This window comes from Camellia sinensis, chromosome 15, assembly GCF_055761805.1.
Source record: "Camellia sinensis isolate YWXY chromosome 15, ASM5576180v1, whole genome shotgun sequence".
Lineage (NCBI taxonomy): Eukaryota > Viridiplantae > Streptophyta > Magnoliopsida > Ericales > Theaceae > Camellia > Camellia sinensis.
Genome location: NC_138975.1, coordinates 105,356,239 through 105,380,285, shown reverse-complemented (window position 1 = coordinate 105,380,285; position 24,047 = coordinate 105,356,239). Strand labels below are relative to the sequence as shown.

The 24,047-nt window shown below is 32.5% G+C and overlaps 1 protein-coding gene, 1 long non-coding RNA gene and 1 pseudogene across 11 annotated transcripts in view; 1 reads left to right on the top strand and 2 right to left on the bottom strand.

The window, feature by feature from the left end:
- Positions 1–8,966, bottom strand: part of LOC145813707 (uncharacterized) — a 49,055-nt gene extending 40,089 nt beyond the window's left edge. For 7 of the 10 annotated variants that reach the window (XM_082909599.1, XM_082909600.1, XM_082909598.1 and 4 more), the window contains exons 1-2: positions 8,653–8,966; positions 4,404–5,554 (exon numbers count right to left, since the gene is read on the bottom strand). The gene's annotated coding sequence lies outside the window, so the exon portion shown is untranslated. The remainder of the gene's footprint in view (positions 1–4,403; positions 5,555–8,652) is intronic. The other 3 variants (XM_082909605.1, XM_082909606.1, XM_082909607.1) reach the window with 1 other exon arrangement.
- Positions 8,967–15,868: 6,902 nt separating this feature from the next.
- Positions 15,869–16,773, bottom strand: LOC114318780 (aladin pseudogene; annotated as a pseudogene).
- A 5,000-nt stretch (positions 16,774–21,773) lies between these two features.
- Positions 21,774–23,834, top strand: LOC145813718 (uncharacterized). Its single transcript, XR_014356954.1, has 2 exons — positions 21,774–21,912; positions 23,125–23,834. It is a non-coding gene; the product is annotated as an uncharacterized LOC145813718 (long non-coding RNA).
- The last annotated feature ends 213 nt before the right edge of the window (positions 23,835–24,047 follow it).

Here is a 24,047-nt window from a genome sequence, read left to right as displayed (position 1 = left end):
TAAGCATGGCGGCTTTGTTGCTTCTCCATGGCTAAGGCCCGATTAGAAGCTTCGGAAACACAATGTAATGTGTGCAAGGCAAGAACATCTTGGATGGAAGATTTCAAGCCGCTCACATAGCGGGCCACCCGTTGCTCCTCCCTTTCACTTAAGTCAGCCCGTGTAATGAATTGATAAAAGGCTTTCGTGTATTCATTCACACTACCATCTTGCTTGAGATAAACACTTTGGAGGTAGTTGAATGGTAGAAAATGGCCCTTTAGCTTCTTTTTCATTTTCTCCCAATCATGGATTTTCTCCTTTCCACATCGGCAACGGTTGAGTTGAAGTTGTTCCCACCAAGTGGAAGCTCTCCCCTTCAACCGAATAGCCACAAGCTTAACTTTCTTTTCAATGGAGACCTCTCCATAGTCAAAAATCTGCTCAATGGTGTTGAGCCAATTGATGAACTCATCAGGATTGAGGCTTCCATGAAATTCGGGAAGTTCAATTTTGATATTGTTCTCCCATTTGTGTTCCATCCTATCCACATCCGTTCGACGCCATCGTGGGGCCCAGAAGATATTATCAAAAGAATAATGAGTATTACCTTCGGTATCATCGGAACCATCACTACCCCCGGTAGGAGGTAGGAGATGTTGCACCGTCTCGGTTAACGCGGCAATTTGTCGTCTCATCTCGGCCATCTCATCTCTTGGATACGGAATTCCATTACCCCCATCATGATCACCCAAATCTGGGATATAAGCCCTACCATGACCACCCCTTCGACCTCGACCTCATTGAGACATTGAACAATTCCCCAGAATATGCAGAGACACAGTAATCTCACCCAGTTGAATATTGATAAAACAGTGAACCAATATACAATCTCGGCATAGTGAACAGATAATGTCACAATAGAGGCAAAACCCAAAATGTTGAAGACAAGAATTGAACTCAGATTGATGCACGCAGATTTAAAGAATTCGAGACTTCATATAACATAGGAAATTCAACACAGATGGATTAAAAACTCCAAAAATCACTTACCCACATGTTGATTTCAGTCAATCGAGTCCAGAACAACATCAAAGAACAGCCCAAGTATGATTTCATCGCAAGTGTACAAAACCCAGATTCGCAATTGCGAAAATCCAACAAACTTTGAATCGATGTGTTCTGTGATTCTGAAATCGCAATGTGAACAGCAACTTCGATTTACGACAGTGACAAATCGAAATCAGATCTTGACTAGGGCTTGGACTCGAGTTCGGATCTTGGCTCTGAATTCGACTGTGAGAAGCCCAACTTCGAAGAATCGCAAGTCGAATCTTGATCACAAAAGTACTAAAAATCTTCAATCGAGCTCCCATAAATCACAAAGGACAACTCGCGAAATCAATTCAACCCCAAGTTGCGATTCACGATTTGAGACAGATTTGCGAACCACGAGCTTCGATTCTATGTCTTGAGTTCGACGGAATTTCCACTACTGCTTCGTGATGGCTTCTCACACAACTATGAACGTGATTGTGATTCGTAATTAGGGTTTCAAATTTCAGGTACGTATCTCTCCCACAATTCATGCATTTAGAACATGAATTAGGAACAATAAACCTGAAGCTCTGATACCAAAATATGATGTCAATCAAGAACTAGAGAGAGAGAGGAACTTAGAGAGATATTAGAGAGAGAAATTCTCAATTCAATTCAAATTCAATATATCCAAGTTCGTTACAAGTGATGTGGTACTCTATTTGTAGGATACTCTATCTAACACATGCTATGCACATGACACTACATCACAATCCTATAGGAATGCTTAGATTTATAGAAATTTATTGTAATATAGATCACAACTTGTTAAAATTTTCAACAATACTACATACTTAGAACAATCATCTAGAAAAATACATATGTAGGATAGACCAAAAAAATACATATGCAGGATAGACCACATTCATTCCGGGCGAACTCACATCAAACCAACTTTGAATCTGCACCATACACCTCACTTTTGGGATACTTTTCGGTGTAAAATTTATGGGTAGATAGCATTTTCCTAAAATTTCCGACATGGTTGTTTCTATTGATAGCAATCATGACCTTTAAAAGCTAAGTATGCATGCATTTTAGGAATGGTTTGTTTAAATCTCTACCCAAATTCATGATTCATACACACAGAATTTGTAAATCTCATAATACACTCATTCATTGTTATAAGATTTTAGTATATGAAAAGGCAAGACCATTCACAGATCTGTGGAAATTTCTAAATTTTTAAACAGAACATTTACTTAAAAAAATAAAATAAAACTGCTTTGTTTATTTGTGAGTAGAAATGCTTATTTATGAATATGAAGGTGGTGACATAACAATGTTTCTAGAGATACAAATAGTGCAATCTAAGACACTCAAACATAAGGAGAAGTGCAAGTGAAGTGCTTGCACCCCTTTACACTGTGTTTGGCTAGGAGATTTGGGAAACATTTCACTTAATTTCGCACACCTTTTCCCTTTCCCTTTCTAAATCCCTTCCCAAATCTCCTAACCACACACACTGTTAGAGATAGAGGTAAGCAAAAGAGCTCATTCAATTTTGATATCTTGAATTTGATTGAGCTGTAAGTTGATTTATACAGAATATGTACAAATAGGATTTAGAAGAAATTTAAATTATTTGAGCCAACAATAGGAAAAACAAACACATTAAAACCTCGGGGAAGAAAAAATCATATGCATAAAGACAATTATGAATAGGTATTTCAATAAATGATGGGTGGAAAAATATAATAGCCAAAAACTTCGTAAACCATCAATAAACGAGCAAAATGAGTAAACACAAAAATGAGAAAATGGATCGAATAAGAATAATTTTCTAGAATTGGAATTGCATGTGTGTAGTTTTTTTCCAGTCAAGAAACGCAATGGAATATAAAATAAATGATTGATTAGTTCACGTTCTGTCCAAAACCGACTCTGTTATTGGCCTAAGGCCCAAACATAGGAACAGGCCAATGAATAATTTAATATATTATAGTTATGTTTGGATTAAGGATTCAAGGAGTGATTTGTCGAAGGAAAATAAAAAGGGAGGAATCTTGATTGACGTGATATCTTGTCAGAATTAGAAATTTAAAAATAAAAAAGTAAATGAACTCTACAAACAGAAGTAAATAATATAGTTGATGTATTGACCTATATAAAAGATAAAACTTTTTTCTTGTATTGTTCATTCTTAGAATTTTATTGACAACAGTTATAGCAATAACTTCTGCAAAATATAAATATGTGTAATTAAAATTGATAAAAACCAACTTAAGATTGATTATATCTCACACACACACACACACCCAAAAAAAAGGGAAAATTAGGTATTAATATCAATTAAAAATAATGTTAGAAATCTCAAGTACAAAAAATTAATTAGTAATTTTGCTTCTTGAAATGTCTGAAAAATCAATTTTCAATAAAAATTTTACAATGTAAAAATGATTTAAAGAGATTGAGCGGCCTCTGGTTCTGTCCAACCCTCATCATAACATTGCTTACTAACTCCGTTGAGGCTCTTCATGATCTCTCCAATTACTCTTGCTTTAGAAGTAGTCAAAAAAGAATCCAAGAGCAATGTTTCACATAACAAAGCAAGAACAGTGCTTTTAATTCTCAAATTACCTCAAGTTGACAAAAATCACCAGAAAACTTAAATAATATTAGACCAAACTTGTAATCAGCTCGCAGAGGTAGTATGTAACCAATTGACAAAAAAAAATCATATACTGCTATAGAAGCAAACGATCGATAACTGAACTGGTCTGCACATAAATATATGCATCAATGTATACTGGATACTACAGAAAACACCAAATATATCCAGCTGTAATCCTGATCTCACTACTGAACACAGCAGGATGAAAAGATCAAAATGAGACAAGGTCATAAAAAATAGCGAAAAACAACAAAATCATACCATTGTCTATGCAATTTTTGCAAGCAAAAGACCAGTGTTTATGGAATCCAAATAATTATAGTAAAAACTGAATGAAAATAAATGTACACATGTGGTATAGAATCGAACAGAAACTACAAGATTAATTTTAATATCATTATAATAAATTGTTATTATCCGTATAAATAAAATAGAAAACCATTTTTTGTATTAAGTAAATATCTTGAATGTATATTTACATAGACCAATCAGAGTTGGACTTTATAAACAACAGTATAATTAACTTCAGTAGATCTATAGCCTAACCAGAAAATCTAAAGCAGGGGGAAAAAATGCAAGGAAAAGCTAAGCATTCAAGAAGAGCACATCACAAACCAGATATCTGCAACGAAGCCACGGTAACCAAGAAACCCTATCTCAAATGAATAATACCAAAAAGATAAACCAAATAAAACAACATAGGCATCATTACCCGGCAAAGCAACCAGCAAACAGAATGACACTGATTTAAGTAGCAATTGAGACTGATGAGGGAAAACCAAGAACTGATGTTGAGGCGCTGATGTTGATGATCGGGACTTGGTTTCAAACCCAGCAACCTGAGTGGGTAGCCAAAATGAAGAATTTCCATCGTTCCAGTTGAATCATCCGAAGAATTTCCAGAGAAGATTTAACCTAGATTATAGAAGAAAGAGAGGGAAGAGGAAAATAGAAAGAAGAGACAGAAGAAAGGCCAGCTTTTTGTGATTCTGAGATGAAAATGAAGGGTAATTCTATTCGCACACCATACTTTATCTTTGTACACATCATTGTGCCAATTGGATATCAACTTCTGAACAAAAATAAAATGTTAGAATATCGACTTCTAAACAAAAACTAATTGTTAGAACAAAAATCCCATTCAATAGTTGATATCCGAACATTTATATTTTTGTTCGAAAGTAGATTTCCAAACATATCTATTTATTCAGAAGTTGATACCCAGAAGACACAAATGGTGTGTACTGAGACAAAATGTGGTGTGCAAATAAAATCACCCGAAGATGAGATCTCCTGTGATTTTATATTTTCCAAAACGCTGCACAATGTGGACAATGTGCACACACACAAGAACGAAGGAAAGAAAGGGTAAAAAAGTCAAAAAAATACCTGCTTTTCAACCCACCCACACAGCGAAATTGCACTTACAACCCTAATATTATTCCTTTTATACCGTGTAAAGCATTTGAGACTAAAAGCAAAAGGGGCAAATAAGTAATTTGGTAAGGGACAAAAATTTACTGTTCATCAGCAATCCACACTTTATACATATATACTGGTGAGGTGGCTGCCTTGCACGCAACCTAGTGCCCGACCCAAACAATTCCTAATAAAGTTGTTTTCAAATCCATCAATTCAAACCCATTTTAGAATTCAGGAAAATAAATAAACTTAAATTATTTCTCTATTAATAAGTAAAGATATAAAATTAATTTCTCAGTCTCTTGAGAAAGTCTCATTTCCAAAAGGAGATTTTTCCTCATTGGATCATCATCTGATACTATCTTCAAAGCCAGACCAACCAACCAATGAGATTCAAACTGGAGGACACTTGCCCATTGAACTACTATTTATCCCATTTATCTGCATAATGGAAGCAAAAGTTTAGTGGTAAGCAAAACTAACAATATCTAAGGACTTGCTCCTAAATTTAGTCAATAACTAATCCAAATTATAATCCAAACTCGCATTTGATAAATAATTTTTTAATATGATTGCATTATATTTGTTTCAAAAAAATAAGTCTATTTCCAAACTCATATATTGTTTATTTTTTAAAAATAAATATGTGAAATATACAACTACAAATAGAGAGATATATTAAATGAACAATTTAAATAATTGAACAAAGAGCCTACAAATTCAAAACAAGTTGCATTTGATAAATAATTTTTGAAAAATCTCTGGTTTAGTAAATAACTCTTTGGGAGAGCTGTGAGCCAAAGAAGAAACCAAACCCCCATGAAAACCCAAATTTGCAAAACCAAACATACCCTTAGAAACAACCATTGTCTTTGTCTCAGCCGTCTCATTCTTCTTGTATTTTGTGTGAGCTCAAATTATTTAACTTCCAAATTTTTGGTTGATTCATAATAGATTTTTTGCAGATCAAATTGTTGTTTTCGGCAATTATTGCAGTTCCATGGATGCTTTTTCCAAAGCCTTTTACTTTGAAGAAACTTCACTCTAAAGTACTCTATGTTGTTTACTTTTTCTATGTTTCTAATTCTTGGGCTAAAAATTGAGTATTTTTCCTGAATATAACTTTAGAGTGTTTTACAAGTTAGGAAGAAAAAAAAAAAAAAAACCTCCATTGCCATAGGGAACACCCCAGCGATTTAAGCCGTATTCCCCCGATAGACTCAAGTGTGTGTCTCCTTAACTCATCTATCAAAATTAAATAACATCTCTGTTCATCGAATTGATGCAAACATTGCAAGCTTGTACATCTCATAAGGCACATGTCTAAGCTCCAGCTTCTAGATGATTTTAATTTCAGCAAACTATTTGAAGTGGAATAGAATCAATAGAGTGGTGCTTGAAACTTGAGTTTCCTTTAGTCACTCCTCAAAGCCTTGTTGGTTTGCATGGAACCAAATCTGGAAATGAAATCCTATTCCGTGGATACTTTTCCACTGTTTGGTAATTGGTATGTTAAGGACCTACAATATATTTCAAATCTGGAACATCTAACGCTTAAAAAAGCAATTGATAACTATTGAAAATACATTATGTTTATAATGCAATTTCCTTATCTCTAGTAAGTTGGGAATAAAAAGATTACAATTTACTTAGATTGTGTTTGGTTGGGAGATTCGGGAAGGAATTTGGAAAAGGAAAGGGAAAAGGAAAATGAAAAGGTAGGTGAAATGTAAATAAAATATACCTACATTTCACCTAGTTTCATACACCTTTTCCCTTTCCCTTTCCCTTTTCAAATCCCTCGACCAAACACACCATAAGAATATACAAGTGGAATAACTGAAGTTTGAAACTTTTTGATTCATAGAGAGTTCCTTTGGCAGTACTAAGAAAAGAAACTGAAACATTTTGGGATAATGAGGCATGGACTGTTGCTATTGCCAATGGAAATACAAAATTTTCACTCCTAGAGTTGAAGGCCACATAGTGAATAGAAGCTTTCCCACTTGAATTAAAAGCATCCTAATGCATGTCAAACTTTGTGCACCTGGTGAAATCTTCTTTGGGTTGTTATTGTTATTCTGTGAATTCTATGACACCCAAATACATGGTGTGAATGTCATTAGTGAATTCTATGTTGGTCTTGAAAATAATGTTACTCTTAAGAGATTTTGTTTTACGAACCTGCACACAACTTTCATGTAATGTAATAAAAATTGAGGAACCATAGACAATTTTATTTATTTATTTTTTTTTTTTTTTGGGTTCTGCATGCAATATTTGGTTTCTACATTGATATCTTCTCATCTTTTTTTAGCGATTGAATCTTTTCATTCTCTGTTTTCCTTTGGTTTCTTCTCTAAGAAATCCCAATTTGTTTCATCTTTCTTGGTATGGATTGGTAAAAGCCGAAGTTTTATGAGTTCTACGTGGTGCTTGCCATATGGCTAATTGTGTCTGTCTTAGACTCTTAGGCGTTTACCTCATATACTTTCTGAATATCTGGTTTTTTATTTCATCTGTATCATTGTCATTATGTCAGATTATTTGGTTTAAGTTCACAAGGTAGCATACTAAGACTCCTAACATTAGTCCAGCACTTGGGCAAGATGTTCGTCAGCACTTGGGCAAGATGTTTGTGTTGTATTATGTGAAGGAAAATCATAGATAATGCACCAACAACAATTTCTTTGGTGAAAATCATCTTGATTATGAGTGGAGAAGGAAATTACTTAAAAAGCTGAAACTCTAAAGCAAGACCACATGATAGGTTGACAATTAGGAAAAGGAATTTTCAAGATTATATGCGAACAAAATGATTAAAAAGCTAAGAATAGGATAACATGGAGAGAGAATGCAAGAAGCCACAGCTTTGATATTTACCCAAAAAAAAAAGTCACAGAATTGATCTCGTGGGATTAACGAAACAAAACATAAAGAATAACAACAAACAACTAAGTAAATAAATAGTGAGCCTGTTCCAATTTCGTTTCAACATTTTGTCAAACACATGGTGAGCAAGAGGGTGGAAAGCAACAACAATAAAAAGCATACATTAAACAACAGCAACACAACGACAACAATAGCAACATTATCACACACAAACTAATTGATTAAAAGAAAATTGGAATTCAAACCATTGGCCCAATTCCCAAATTAGCCTTATTTTTGTTTGGAGGAATTTATTTTTGAGGTGCACTCATGTTGTCAAGCATAAATCGGTTTTTTTTTTTTATATTAATCAGAACAATCCGATATTTTTTTTTTTTTATGTTTCAGTTTTGTTTTCACTGACCCTGCTGCTCTACTGCCATATTTTTTGGACAAAGTTTCTTGTGGTAGGTTCCAGGTCAAATGCATACAACAAATATGTAATCTGTTTCGGCAAAATGAGGCTGTTAAACTTTTTATTTATTGATACATATTGACAAACACCTGGTGTGCATCTATTTAACATGTACCCAAGAATCAAAACAGTGTAGGTAAATATTGTGCAACACACATATAAATAGTAGGCATCAAATTACAGATGTAGTTACCAGGATTTGCAACGGCGGGAGCGGAGATTTGGATGCCCAACTTCGAGCGTTACCGCAGCAACAACGCCGACAGTGTGAGAAATTCCATGTTTGCTGCAGAAACACATGGCATGAAAAACAAAATCCAGCCATCATCATGAGTGCGAGTTGGACCTGTGGGTCGGTGAGGCCTGCTCTTCGAAGGGGTAAAATTTGTTTTCTTCTTCATTGTCGGCGTGGAAAATTTGAATCCCACGTGGGTGACCCAAAATCTGCAAGAAAATTTTGCAGGGAGAAGCTTTGGGAAATTGCCAAGCAGCAGCACCAAGGATCCTCTAAAAGTATTTTTTTCCTAAAGGAGTGAATTGTGTGATTCAGATTTAATGTTGAAAAATTGATGTGACTTGTCATTAAATCTCAACCACATAATGCATTACTCTAGGAAACTTTAGGGAAAAAAAACTCTAGAGGATCCTTACTCAAGCAGCAGAGCACCGGATTGGGAAATTTCTAGGAGGAAATTATGGATATGGATTAGGATTGTAGGAGAGAATTCTTATTTGACTTGGTTTGTGTTTTCGTATAGCTTTGGTTTGGATTATAAGAAACTAAATAACTAGAATTCTATTCTTTGTGGGTTTGGGTTTAATACTTGGGTAAGATTTTTCTATTATAAGGTCAAGTTTGACTACACGTTTTATCTTTTTTTTATTATATTATCTCTTTATTTTTTTACACATCTTTTTGTAAAAAGATAAAAAGTACACTTATTTAGATCATCCCAAACAACCCCTAAATATGAATGATTTCTCATGTTGAAACGTTTTGGGGTTTTTGTGAGCAATTGAAAGATATGAATTCGTTCTTGTCTCATATTAAAAATTATTATTTGTACGATTGCTTGTGATTAGTGAGAATTATTGCTCGTAGAGATAGGTTTTGTTAAACCATATAAAATCTTTCTTCTTCATTCTCTATATTTGTATTTGTTTTAATTCTAATTCTAGTTTTTATCCTAATTATTCATAACAATCATCAACTTTGATATAGTTGGGTGTTGTAGATACTATAAGCACAACAATCTCAAGCATAAATAAATAAAATTTTAAACTAAATGAATAAATAAATCTCAAACAAGAAACAATCCGACCATGAAACTCCTCAAACTCAAAATCCACACAGGATTTAGAGCAATGGTACAAACAATAATGACTTATAAATTGCTCACGAATATATGAGAGCAGTGGAACGTACACCATTATTTTAATTATTAAAAAAAAAGAATTACAAAAAATACTTTAGGATTTAATCCTTATAAGAAAATAATTTTTTTTTAACAAATTATATTCTAATTTTTTATTTTGTTTTAAATCTATACTATTTGTCTATATTTGATAAGTAAAATCATTGGAAAAAAATATATATATATTTTAGTCGTTAAACTCAATAAAAAATAATATTGTAAACATTTTATGTACATCTATATTGGTTCTACTTACTGAAAATAAGTAAATAGTTTAAATTGAAAATAAATCAAAAATTTTAAATTTAAATTAACAAAATTAAAAACTTACAGTTTAGTTTATTAAAAAGATCATACTCGGTTTTTCTTTTTCTTTTTCTTTTTTTTTTCTTTTTTTTGGAGTTACTGTTCAAAAAAAAATGTTGTGGTTGCAATTTTCGTGGCCACTCTTGTCACCACTCTTTTGTATCACTTGCAAAATTGAAAGGAAATTTAGAAAAATGATATGCGGACATAATTTTCATACAAAATTTAAGGCATGAATAATGTGGTAATGCTATTCTTGCAATTATAAATCAGATTGATGAATGACTACATTATTATCCATGAATTTTTTAAATACAAATTCTGTTTGTATAGCATTACTTGGAAATTTAATATCCAAATCAAATTGGATATAGAATGTTATTTTTTATTTTTATTTTTTTGAGGATAACACAGCAATATTAGGGCTGCTCACGGGTCGGTTTTGGCCGGGTGCGGGTCAAAACCGACCCGACCCGCACTTATGCGGTTGGGGAAAAATGGACCCGCAACCGCCCGCGATGCGGTTCGCGATTTGTGCGGGCGGGTGCGGTTCGGTTTGCGGTTTAGTTTTTTTTTTTTTTTTTTTTTTTTTAACTTAAGCAAATTTGACATTTTTTGTTACTTTCTAAACACTTTTTTTTTTTTTTTAGAAGAGTTATAAATTAAATTACAAGATATACAATTCATGATCATAATAAATAGTCCACATGTTATGATATGGAACCATGCTTGAGGATAGTAATTAATCTTCCTCCTTAGCTTGCAAAAACAAACCCTTAAAAGTCAAACTAGTAATACTAATTTAAATATGCAAAAACAAACCCTTAAAGTCAAACTAGTAACACTAATTTTAATAGTGGATTAATCTTCACTGTTTAGCTTTTAATATGCAATAATGTGATAATAGAATGACAATTCAAAATATCATATTTAACTGTGTCTACTAGACTAATGGAATATAATGATTTTTTTTTTATATGTATAAATAAAAGTCAAACTAGTAACACTAATTTAAATATCATTAGATCATGATAATGTATATAAGTGCCCATATAATAAATTTTATTTTCATCCAAAATGTAAAAATAAAAATAATAACTAGTTATCTCCATCCATCCAGAATGCAAAAAATAATAATAATAACTAGTTATTTTTTCTTAAAAAAAAGAAAAAAAAAAAAAAAAGATGCGGGTTGCGGGCGGGTCGGGTTCGACCCGAACCCGATCTTTTGCCAATTTCTTGACCCGCACCCGCCCGCCTACCTACATCGAAACCGCCCAAAGCACTGCGGGTAGGGTAGGGTCGGGCGGTTTGTGCGGGCGGGTGGGTTTGTTGCCCAGCCCTAAGCAATATAAACATTAACTAAGCAAAAAGTCTTACATCAGTAGCAAGTTGGTGAGCAGCGTAAACCACATCACGGTCCACTTTTTGTAAGACAACATGATCAAAAGATTTACACAAAGACAAAATGTCAGCTAGAATGGGTTGGAGACACCAATCGGATTCTTGAGCATTGTGGTGGAGCAGCAGAAGAAGGACTAGGCAATCTGTTTGAAGAAGCAGATGATTGATGCCGGAATGGACTGCCCAACGCAGAGCATGGAGAACAGCAGCTGCTTCTGCTTGTTGAGGAGATAACATTGAAGGTCCCAAAATAGCTTCCTCATAGACTCGGTGATCATCAAAATCAAAGCAAACCCACGCCAGACCAGTGCGCTCGCCTACAGCAACCCAAGAGCCATCCACAGCAATACGCATACGCGGAATATAGAATGTTATTATAAATATATGCTTCCTTTAGATTTTGTTTAGCAAATTTTAGTACCCATCTTCTTGATCTATCTCTCCCTTTTTTTATCATTTTATATATATTTTTAGTTTGTTTCATATCATATTCATAGCTGATATTTTTTATTTTGGTATCATCAGATCATACAATACCATAGACATGGATCATAGCTATGCCTATAGTTGTTGGGAGGACGAGAAAATTCTTACCACACCCTCTTGTGGCCCGATTGATGATGGCATTTATGTTCAACTACAATTTTCTAATGAACTCAAGAAACCTACTCGTGGCAACGATAGTATTGGCAGGAACCACGATAGTGATGTTATACTGCTAGACTCATATCATTGGGTATTTTTTTTCAGTCGCAACGATTTTCTAGAGAGCAAGAACATGAAAGTTATTTTGTTTGGTCATTTACGTTGTAGGAATTTATCCTCGAGTATTGAAGAGTCAATAATAAATGAGATGTGCAGATTTGCTCGTGTCATGGTGAATTTGTACCCAAACCCAAAAGTATTGCCAATTGTTCTAAATGTTGTGGTTAGAACATTTCAAAGACCTGATTTGAGCATGGAAGAGGCAGCTGCCGGGATTTATGAGAGAAATTATGAAAGAACCCAATCATTTCATTTCGCTGCCAACCACAAAATCATCCATTGAAGCATTGGACAAAATGACTCCTAAAGATTCATGTTCCATAATCACATGCGATTGCTTCTATAAAAAAAACATGCGCGTTATGTTCGAAGACTCTTCCAATTAGAATTGACGTTACTACCTTGTTGTGCTCTCATAAATATCATGACAAGTGTATTTTTAAACGGTTCAAGATTAGCAAGATGTGTCCTGTGTGCCGCATGGCATTCTAATTTATTAGTATATATTTTGGTTATTTGTTATGTTACTAGAACTGTAGCACACATTTTGTGTGTGCATAATATTACACCCTATATGTGTACTGCATTTAAATTTGTTTTGTCTTGATTCTTTTTTTAATGTCAAATTCACTATAAACTGATTTTTACTATTCTCGTCAATCAACTCTTATCAAAATATGCTAATGTCACATGTTTTAAGACTTTAAATGCCAATCAACTTGTTTGGTTTTGGATTTTCAAAATTTACTTTTTAGAAAATTGAAATTTTTTATTTTTTTGTATTTTTTTGTTTTCACTATTTTTTTTTAATATTCTAAGAATTGTTTTTAATTTTTAGATACACCTAACATAAATACACTTAAAAAATATAATATTTGTAAAATGTTTTTTTTTTAGAAAATTCACTAAATATCAAAAATGCAAAAAAAAAAATTATGTGAATTTATATATTTTTCGTATTCTTGTATATTTATTAATTTTTAAAAATATTTTTTTAGAAACATTTTACTTTTAAGATATATCTAAGTAAGATGCATCTAAAAAAGGTAAAAAAAATTTGCTTAGAATTTTAAAAATATTCACTAAAAGCAAAAAAATAAAAAAACTCAATTTTTAAAAAATTAAATCTAAAAAATTAAAACCAAACATACCAAATAATACCCTTGGTTGTCTTCTACCTCCAAAGACCCAACAAGCTTACAACAAAACACTACCCTTAGCCAAACAGTACCATCATTAATATATAGAAACATCAATCAAATGCTGTTTTTCAAAAACAAAATGTATCTCTTAAGTTTCATTTTCAAATTATATTTTTTGATTTTTTTTTTGAAAGATAGAAATTAATTTAACAAAAATAAACACCCAATAAATATTTTTAGAGAATTAAAAATTAATTATGCACCCAAAAATGTGAAAATGATGAGTATTTTTACACCAAATTAATTTTTAAGTTTTTCATAACTTCTTTAGAAAATTAATTATGAAAATTAAACCAAACAAAGAGTGTTATGATTCACACTATCCCTATATGTGTATATATATGTATATTTTTTGAATTGCCTTATACTAGGAATGTTGGTTATTTTAAAATTAATTTTGCACCCAAAAAAATATATATATGTGAAAATGATGAGCATTTTTTTTTTTTAATTTTTTGCACCAAATTAATTTTTAGTTTTTTCATAATGTTTTGGAAAATTGATTATGAAAATTAAACAAAACAAAAAGTGTTATGATTTGCTTTCCCTATATAATGTGTATATATATTTATATGTTTTGAATTGCTTTGTACTAGAAAGGTTGGTTATGATAACATAATACTGTGACCTTTAAATAACAATTAAGACAAACAAACAAAAAATAAAATAAAAAAACAAAAAGAGAAATAAAAATAAGAATTCTAATAGGAAACAAAAGAAAAATAAAAATAAAAAATCTAATAGGATTTAAAAGTTTAGTCATGTTGACTATATTCCCAAATTCAGTGAGATTTTTTTTTTCTTTTTTTTCAATAGCCTTGCACAGTGGGATATAAAAGTTTAGATATGCTTACTTTAAATTTAGAAAAAATATCATTTCAGGAGTGATTTTGAAAAAAAATTATTAAAAAACGATAAATTTTATAAATATTAATAATTAAAGACTTCACTTTTTATTTTTTATTTTTTATTTTTTTATGAATGTGTAATAATTCCTTAAATTTAAATGTAAGCTTACTTGGAGATGGAAGCTGATGATAAAACAGTTTATCTCTCTTTTTATGAAGCATACAATGCTGAAGTGCATAACAAATATAAAACCATTTCCATTTTAAACCATATCTGTTACATGAATACGGGCCCTGTGAATCTCTAGGTGAGTGTCTGCAAGTAGGCCCTAATGCACTACCACTATCATTTTTACCAGCAAACTGAAAGGCTCGACACCTAACTGCACGGTTCCACACCCCTTACCCAGATTCACCAAGTATTCATCTTTTCGCAAACAGATATCTTTACAAACATTTCTCAAAAACAGATACGTTTCCAATGAAATGAATGTAATGCAATGTCCAATGCAACAAATGAGAAATGTGATTCAATTTACCTAAGTCTCATGCATTTCTATAACAATCACAACTATCCTCCACCGATAGCCCCAAACAGATATTTCTAAACGGATATTTAAACAATTAAATTCCATAAAAATTCTGATAAATACAATCTATTCCACATCTCATCAAATGTGAACAACTAAACTAGTTTTCATATCACAATCACATCCGGTAACCTCTCAAGATCCATTTCTAACCGTATCGGTTTTATTCCAACAGATACATTAAGCAAAATAATACCGTTAATGCCCAAGAAAACATCATTTTCTTTCCAAACTTGTTCTCCAAGCATTATTCAACTATGACATCCTATTTTGATCAAAAGCCCCAAAAGTTAAACATAATTCCTTTGTTTTCTTTAAAAATGCTCTTTTGGTCACAAACCGGTAAAAATTTCAAAACCGATTGAATCGAAATTCGTTTTTGTTCAAATTTAAAACAAAGCTCTTTCATAACCTTACAAACATATTCCAAGTTTACACTTTCGCAATTTGGGCATCAACTTTTTATTTTTCTCAAAATTTCCCTTTTAAGCAAATAAATTACAAATTTTCCAAAAATTCTAATCAATATATATGCAACTCTAAACTCCATATAATCAAGTAAAAGTGCATAAAGAAGTGTAGGAAAAATCCCTACCTCAAGCTAGAAGGAGAAACAAGCAAAAATCCCAATTTTCAACTTTGTTGGATTTCGATGTCCATCGGTCAAAACGTTGCTCTCACCAAGCTCTTCATTTTGATCTTAAGAACTATGGTCTAAAACCTTAGGTTCAAAATTGAGTTCAGTTTGATGCCACCTTCTTTCACCACCTTCTTGACAAGCATTAGCAATCTCATTGAGATTTCCTTTTATTCTTGCCATTTCAAAATTCCGTGAGTCAAATCCACTCATCCTCATTGATGTCAAAATTCCTCTCAGCTTCAACGTGACAAGCCACTGGTTGAGGACCAAGGTTCTGATGTCCATGTGTTTGTCTCCCAAAGATAAAATGTCCCATCAACTTTGCTGCGAAAAAAATAATCTCCAATGGAAGACCACTTTAGCATTGATATGCCGCCTAATCCCTGTCGAATGGGTGTGCCTCGACCTTGATCAACATCCCAGATGGTGAATGACGAGCCCTCATACGAGCCAGATGCCAAATATCTTCCATCTGGTCTTCAAAAAAGTGCACTAATTTGTTCGTCATCGTGACTTCGAAGAAAATCCACTAGAGTCCATCAAGTTCCCCTAGCAATAGTGCCAGAGGTAACTCCAGATCTCACAGATGCCGCATTGCAAAGATAAGAAGCAGTCCATATACAAATTCTACCCTTGCATGCTACAGAAAGTGTCATCCCACCATTTGGCCTCCACTCAAGGAGCTTAACATCTCTTTGGGATTCATGGGTCAAATTGCATGGTTCCTTCCGTTCTGCTGAATCCTCATAATCACGAATTGTAACATGATTTGGCCCAGAAATGAATGCTAAAATATGCTTATGTCGATGCTAACTCACTCCATGAAGATCAACCTCTGGCAACAATTTTACATCATTCGGATGAAAAAGGCGTTTAAGGGAATTGCTAAAAAAAAAACCCTGCAGTGCTGCTGACCAACTGTTCCTCTAAACACTCTCATCAATCTTCCTAGTTGTTGCAAACCCTATTCGGGATTCGGTGATGGTAATAGATGATCAGTCCGAAAAGAAACCGCACTAAATACAATTCCGAGAACTTTGGCATAAGTTTCCTTGGCTTGATCGTCTGAGAGGTTCTCGGCCGTAATCAAGTCTCTGTTGATTTCACAGATGGTGACCGTACCAGGTCGAGGAAACGAATACATTTTCTCAGAGAGAGAGATGTTGTGTCTCTTTATCTTCTTTTTTTTATTATTCGAAAATGCTCCACCCCCGAAGAGAGAGATAAGTGTTGTTTTTAATAGCCCATTCCATGTGTGTCTTTTTTTTAGTTTTAACAAATTCTGTCCCTCATTCCCTCTTCTTTTATCGAGAGAGAGAGATAATGGCTAGCTAAGTCCAACCAAATAGAAAGTAAAGGACACATGGGATGGTCCAATGAGAAATTCCACCTTCACATCCCACTTCTCTCTCTCTCTCTTTTCAAAATCATTTTTTTCTCTAAAACCAAATATATTTGTCCACTCACACACATCATCATAATCTATATTCCATCTCCCCCACCCAAAAAAAACAAATCATAACACCTACCAAATATTCTCTATTTTTTTTACATTTTTGGGTAATCACAAGTGGTGTGTTTCGAACAGGTAATGTCTCCAAACCTTTAGATGCAAATCCAACCCGAATTGTGCCTTGCAGAGTTGTATTGGAAGTTAATTCTTTCACGTTTTGCCACTTCGCTGAGTACATCGGGGGTCGAGCTGCCCGGTCAATTCGTGGGGGTCCACGGGGCAGCGCCCCTTGGCGGGTTCGAGGGTAGCGCCCTGGCAGGGTCGAGAGGCAGCACCCTCGAAGCAAAAATGCAAAATACATTCGAAGTTGCTTAAGCCACACATGAGGAAAACAGGGGAGGGCGTGTTGGCCACTGCAATAAATGCAGGTGCGGGAATGCAAGTGCGGGAGAAGCGCCGCATGTATGGTAGTAGGTGAGTCCGAAATTTTAGTCTTTTTTTCTCTTTAAGCTGAGTGTATCTCACTCTTGTTAGGTCTCTCTCTCTCTAAAAACCCTTTTCTCTCCCTTCTCTCTACATTTCCCTATGCCAAATTGGATCAAAACCTCAAGATCCATTAGAGTTCTGTCATAGTTTCTTCATCAAAGTTGGTTAACTTCTCAAGGGCTTCATTGTGTGCGGTGAAGATCGAGTTTCGACACCGTTGATTTTGGGGGTTTCATCTCATTTCTTCTTCAAAATTTGAGGTAGGAATTTTCTTAGAGTTATATATATATATATGTGTGTGTGTATATATTTTTGCAAGATCTAGATGATTTTCAAAATCTTCCTTCGATAGCTTTGAAAATTGATTGTTGATTCAAAAAGTTGAGCAATTTTGAAAGTGGGTTTGCCTCTTATTCTTTTAAAATGATCTTTTGGGTTTTGGTCTTCATTGATTGAAGAAAATATGATTTTGGAAAGTTTTCTTTCAAATGATTTGAACTGTGCAGTTTTGGTAAGAAAACCTAGAAATTGGGGATTTTTAAAAGAGATTGAAAATCCATGAATGATATTGTTATATTTATTTTGTGTGTCAAAACAAATGGATGTTTAGAAAATTTCCTATTTATATTTATGTAAATGATAAATTTCCTGGAATATGAGAATTGCTATTCATTTTGGAAATTATTGTTCAAAACATTGAAATAGTCTTGAAATGACTAATTGTTGAGAATACTTAAGAAGAAGGAATTGTGTTATTCCTTGGATGATGAATTGGAGTAAAAGTATTTATATTCATCTTGTGAAATTGGCATATCAATTCATTTGATTATATTAAACTTTGAAAGTTGATTTGAAAACTTGCATTGAGAAAATAATGTTGAGAAATAAGTTTTCATGGAATGATTTTGGGATAAATACGGTAGTAAGTCTTGAACGGTGGTGTAGATGATAGGTGTCGAGCCTTCCAATTAATATTGGTAAAAATGACAAATTACAGGTGTCAAGCCTTCCAATTAATATTGGTAAAAATGATAAATTGGTAGTACTTGTATAGTCTACTTGCAAACACCAGCCTAGAGATTACCAGAGTCATATTTACCGCCCTTGAGATAAATTGTTAAGTTTTAAACAATTGAAATTGCATGACATCATTGAACATGAAGGTTTTCAAAAGATGAAAATGTGATTTACTTTCAAAAAAGGAGCATAGCGTGACATGTGCATTTCATCTCTTGAGACTTGTATAAAATGTATATACTTTGTTAAGGATTTCCTACTAGGCTTTATGCTCATCCTACGGGATTTTTGTGCAGGAAAAGATGTGGTGATTCCACCTAACTAAAGGGGAAGAAATATGTGTTGAGAGTATAAGGCTCTCATTTTGATATAACTCTGTTTGTAAGCCAAGGGCTGTATTTGTGCGGGTTTGAATAACCATTTTGTGTAACCATGCCTAAGCCATGGAAACTTGTAAACCCTTGGGGGTATTTATTTGTTTATTTATTTGGTTTTGGATTAAACGTATAATTGCATTGAGGAACTAATTGTATCATGTAATGCAAGTGTGGAGAATTATTTCTGTTTTCTTTTAAGGAGCCATGATAGTTGTGTTATCATTTGGGCATAGGAAATGGGGGCTTTACATCACATACATATATATATGCATAAATAATCTATAATCAAGGTTGTTAAAATCGGGATCCTATGTTGGATCGTTGGAGGTGTTCATAGGATCGGATCGTAGAATCGGATCGAGAATCATAAGATCCTACCGAAAAAGACAAATTACATAATAATTTAATTTAAATAAATATTTCTTATAAAGTATACACAAAATGAACTTATATTCTATTAAAAAGAAGTGAAGATATTGTGAAAAATATAATACTCCATGTAAAATGTATATATAATATTATGCAATAGAAAATCCGACGGTAAAAGTTCTGTATTTTATCAAAAAAGAAGGTGAAGAAGAAGAAGAATTCTATAACAAAATACTTTACAATGCACAATAATGCATAAAAAGTGAAGAAAAAATATTTAACAATATTGGAAATGAAAATAGATTAAGAACTCAAAAGAGTAGCTTAGTCGAATGATAAGGTTTGTCGTTAGCATCCCTAGTGGAGCGGATTCGAGTCACAAAAATAATTTCTCCAGAAATTGAGATAAAGTTGCAATCATCTTACCCTTCTTAGACTCCGCTAAAGATAAGTTTGTTTTTCCGACTATTTAATTTTCTTAAATTACCACAATATTTGAATGTTTGTTTCCTAGTTTGTTTTTCTTAGTTTATTTGATTCAATACTACTTAATTTTTAATATTTATTTTGACGACATAAATTGGTATTTAGATAACAAACATAAAATTTACAACAAAATATGTCATACAATACAAAACAAGACTTAGAAATTGGATCGGATAAGATCGGATTCGGATCGGGATTCCACGATCCTATAAGATCCCACTACTAGGATTGAAAGATCCTACCTACAAAGAGTTTTTTACATGATCCGGATCGATTGTACTCAAATGGATCGTAAGATCCGGATCGAGATTCTGATAACCATGTCTATAATAGTTGAAATAAGAGAGTGATTGAGCAGGGCCGACCCTGAATTATTAGAGGCCTAAGGCAAATTTTTTAAATTGGACCCTTCATATTTCATTTATCCAAAAAAAAAAAAAAAATTGTTTGGATAAAACAAAAAAGACAAAAATTTATTTCTATTGCATTACAATTTAACAAAATTTAGATAACATATATATATATAATAGTTGAACTTCAATTAGTTAAATTGAATCTTTATTTTTTAGCTTATCAATGCTGTAATAACTAAAATTAACTGGGGATAAAGATGATAATTTTCGACACAACTCAAGTAATATATTAAATTAGCAAGTTAGGGTTGACTATTTTTCAACATGAATCCAAGTATGATACGACTCAATAACATGAATTACTAATTATATATTTTAATGTTCACTAAGGGATGCCATGGCATTTTTTTTAAGAATAAAGATTGGGACCCCCTTTCCCCCACCCCCTTTCTTTTCTGATTGGTCACTTTTTCTTTTTCTTTTTCTTTTTTTTCTCCTCCTCCAATCACCACCCGCCACGTGTGTGTGGGGGTGGTGGGGGTTGAAATTTGAGGGGGTCTAAATCACTGCTGTTTTTTTAATCTTTTATTTAACTCTATCTAATTGAATAAAAAAGTATGTAAAATAATAATTAAGGCTAATATCTTTTTTTCATTTAAGACTTGTATTTTTTTGTTACCTATTGTAGAGTCAATTTAGTAAAAAATATATAGTGATAAGGTACAATTTTCTTAATTAGAAAAATGTAATTGAATTAAAATCAAACATTCTATGAATAATTTCATTTAGTAGAAATAAATTTTATAAAATTCAACTTATGGGAAAAATCTCCATACACTTGCTAAGTTATTTTACACTAAAAATGAAAATTTTCACATTAAATATCAATCGGACACGAATCAAAATAACGCCATATGACGACATGAAAATAAATAAATTGAACTAATATTGAAGTAATTATGAAATAGTATGACATGATACACTCCCCTAGTTGGAGGCCCTAAATTTTGTTCAAAATTGGGAGTCCAAGGCAAACGCTTTAGTCGCCTCACCTCAGGGCCGGCCTTGTGATTGAGCACGAGATGGTGTTGTGAGTGAGGATTGGCGATAGAGAATGATAATGAATCACTGTGACATTGGTAAAAAAACCATCTTCATAGATGTTAAGTTCTTCTTTTTTCCTAAAGTGAACCCTAAATCTAAAATTATAATTTTATGCTAAATAGAAAAACGTGGTCACAGACATTTTATTTATTTATTTATTTTTTATGCTTTTCCTAAAGTCAAAATAAACCTAAATGTTGTTCTACAGCAAAGGAAGGAGACAACTTGCGTGTGATTATTATCCACTCTGAATTCAGTTTGTATTTGAATATACTTCTTTCTTCTTCCTTTTTTATTATTGTTTATTGTTATTCTTTTATTTTAACTTGCGTGTGATTATTATCCACTCTCAAATCAGTTTGTATTTGAATATACTTCTTTCTTCTTCATTTTTTATTATTATTTATTGTTATTCTTTTATTTTATGGATTAGGATTGTGGGAGAGAATTCTTATTTGACTTGGTTGTAAGTGTTTTCTTATTAGTTTTCGATTGGATTATAAGAAACTAAATTAATTTAATAACTAGAATTCTATTCCTTGTGGGTTTGGGTTTAATACTTGGGTACGATTTTTCTATTATAAATATGGATGATTTCTCATGTTGAAATATTTCAGGTTTTTGTGAGAGATTGCAAGGTACGCATTCATTCTTGTTTGATATTAAAAATTATTATTTGTACGATTGCTCTTGATTAGTGAAAATTATTGCTGGTGGAGGTAGGTTTTGCTGAACCACATAAAATCTTGGTGCCGTGTGTTTCCTTTCCATTCTCTATATTTGTATTTGTTTTAATCCTAATTCTAGTTTTTATCCTAATTATTCATAATAATCATCAACTTTGATGTAGTTGGGTGTTCTAGATAAGCACAACAATCTCAAGCATAACAAAAAAATAAAAAAAAATTAAACTAAATGAATAAATAAATCTCAAACAAGAAACAATCAGACCATAAAACTTCTCAAACTCAAAATACACACAGGATTTAGAGCAATTGTACAAACAATAATGACTAATAAATTGCTCACGAATACAAGAGAGCAGTGGGACGTACACCATTATTTTAATTATTAAAAAAAAAAAGAAATTACAAAAAATACTTCAGGGTTTAATCCTTATAAGAAAATAAATTTTTTCTTTTATCAAATTGTATTTTAATTTTTTGATTTTGTTTGTCTATATTTGATAAGTAAAATCATTGGAAAAAATATATATATATTTTAGTCATTAAACTCAATAAAAAATAATATTTTAGATGTTTTATATACACCTACATTGGTTCTACTTACTGAAAATAAGTAAATAGTTTAAACTGAAAATAAATCAAAAATTTTAAATTTAAATTAACAAAATTAAAAACTCATAGTTTATTTTATTAGAAAGATCATACTCAATTATTTTTTTTTTGGAGTAACTGTTCAAAGAAAAATGTTGTGGTTGCAATTTTCATGGCCACTCTTGTCACCACTCTTTCATATCACTAGCAAAATCGAAAGGAAATTTAGAAAAATGATATGCGCACATAATTTTCATACAAAATTTAAGACACGAATAATGTGGTAATGATAGTCTTGCAATTATGAATTAGATTGATGAATGACTATAAATGTAACACATTATTATCCATGAATTTTTTAAATACAAATTCTGTTTGTATAGTATTACTTGGAAATTTAATATCCAAATCAAACTGGATATAGAATGTTATTATAAATGTATGCTTCCTTTAGATTTTGTTTAGCAAATTTTAGTACCCATCTTCTTGATCTATCTCCCTTTTATATCATTATATATGTATATATATATTTGTTTGTTTCATATTTGATATTTTTTATTTTGGTATCATCAGATCATACAATACCATAGACATGGATCATAGCTATGCCTACTGTTGTTGGGAGGACGAGAAAATTCTTGGCACACCCTCTTGTGGGCCGATTGATGATGGCATTTATGTTCAACTACAATTTTCTAATGAACTCAAGAAATCTACTCGTGGCAGCGATAGTATTGGCAAGAACCACGATAGTGATGTTATACTGCTAGACTCATATCGTTGGGTATTTTTTTTCAGTCGCAACGATTTTCTAGAGAGCGAGAACATGAAAGTATTTTTGTTTGGTCATTTACGTTGTAGGAATTTACTCTCGAGTATTGAAGAGTCAATAATAAATGTGGTGCGCAAATTTGCTCGTGTAATGGTGAATTTGTACCCAAAGCCAAAAGTATTGCCGATTGTTCTAGATGTTGTGGTTAGAACATTTCAAAGACCTGATTTGAGCGTGGAAGAGGCAGTTGCCAGGATTATGAGAGAAATTATGAGAGAACCCAATCATTTCATTTCGTTGCCAACCACAAAATCATCCATTGAAGCATTGGAGAAAAGGACTCCTAAAGATTCATGTTTAGTTCAACCATGTGCGATTGCTTCTCAAAAAAAAACATGCGCGTTATGTTCGAAAACTCTTCCAATTAGAATTAACGTTACTACATTACCGTGCTCTCATAAATATCATGACAAGTGTATTTTTAAACGGTTCAAGATTAGCCAAACGTGTCCTGTGTGCCGCATGGCATTCTAATTTATTAGTATATATTTTGGTTATTTGTTATGTTACTAGAACTGTAGCACCCATTATGTGTGTGCATAATATTACCCCCAATATATAGATACTGCATTTTAAATTTGTTTTGTTTTGATTCTTTTTTTAATGTCAAATTCACTGTAAACTGAGTTTTACTATTCTCGTCAATCAACTCTTATCAAAATAT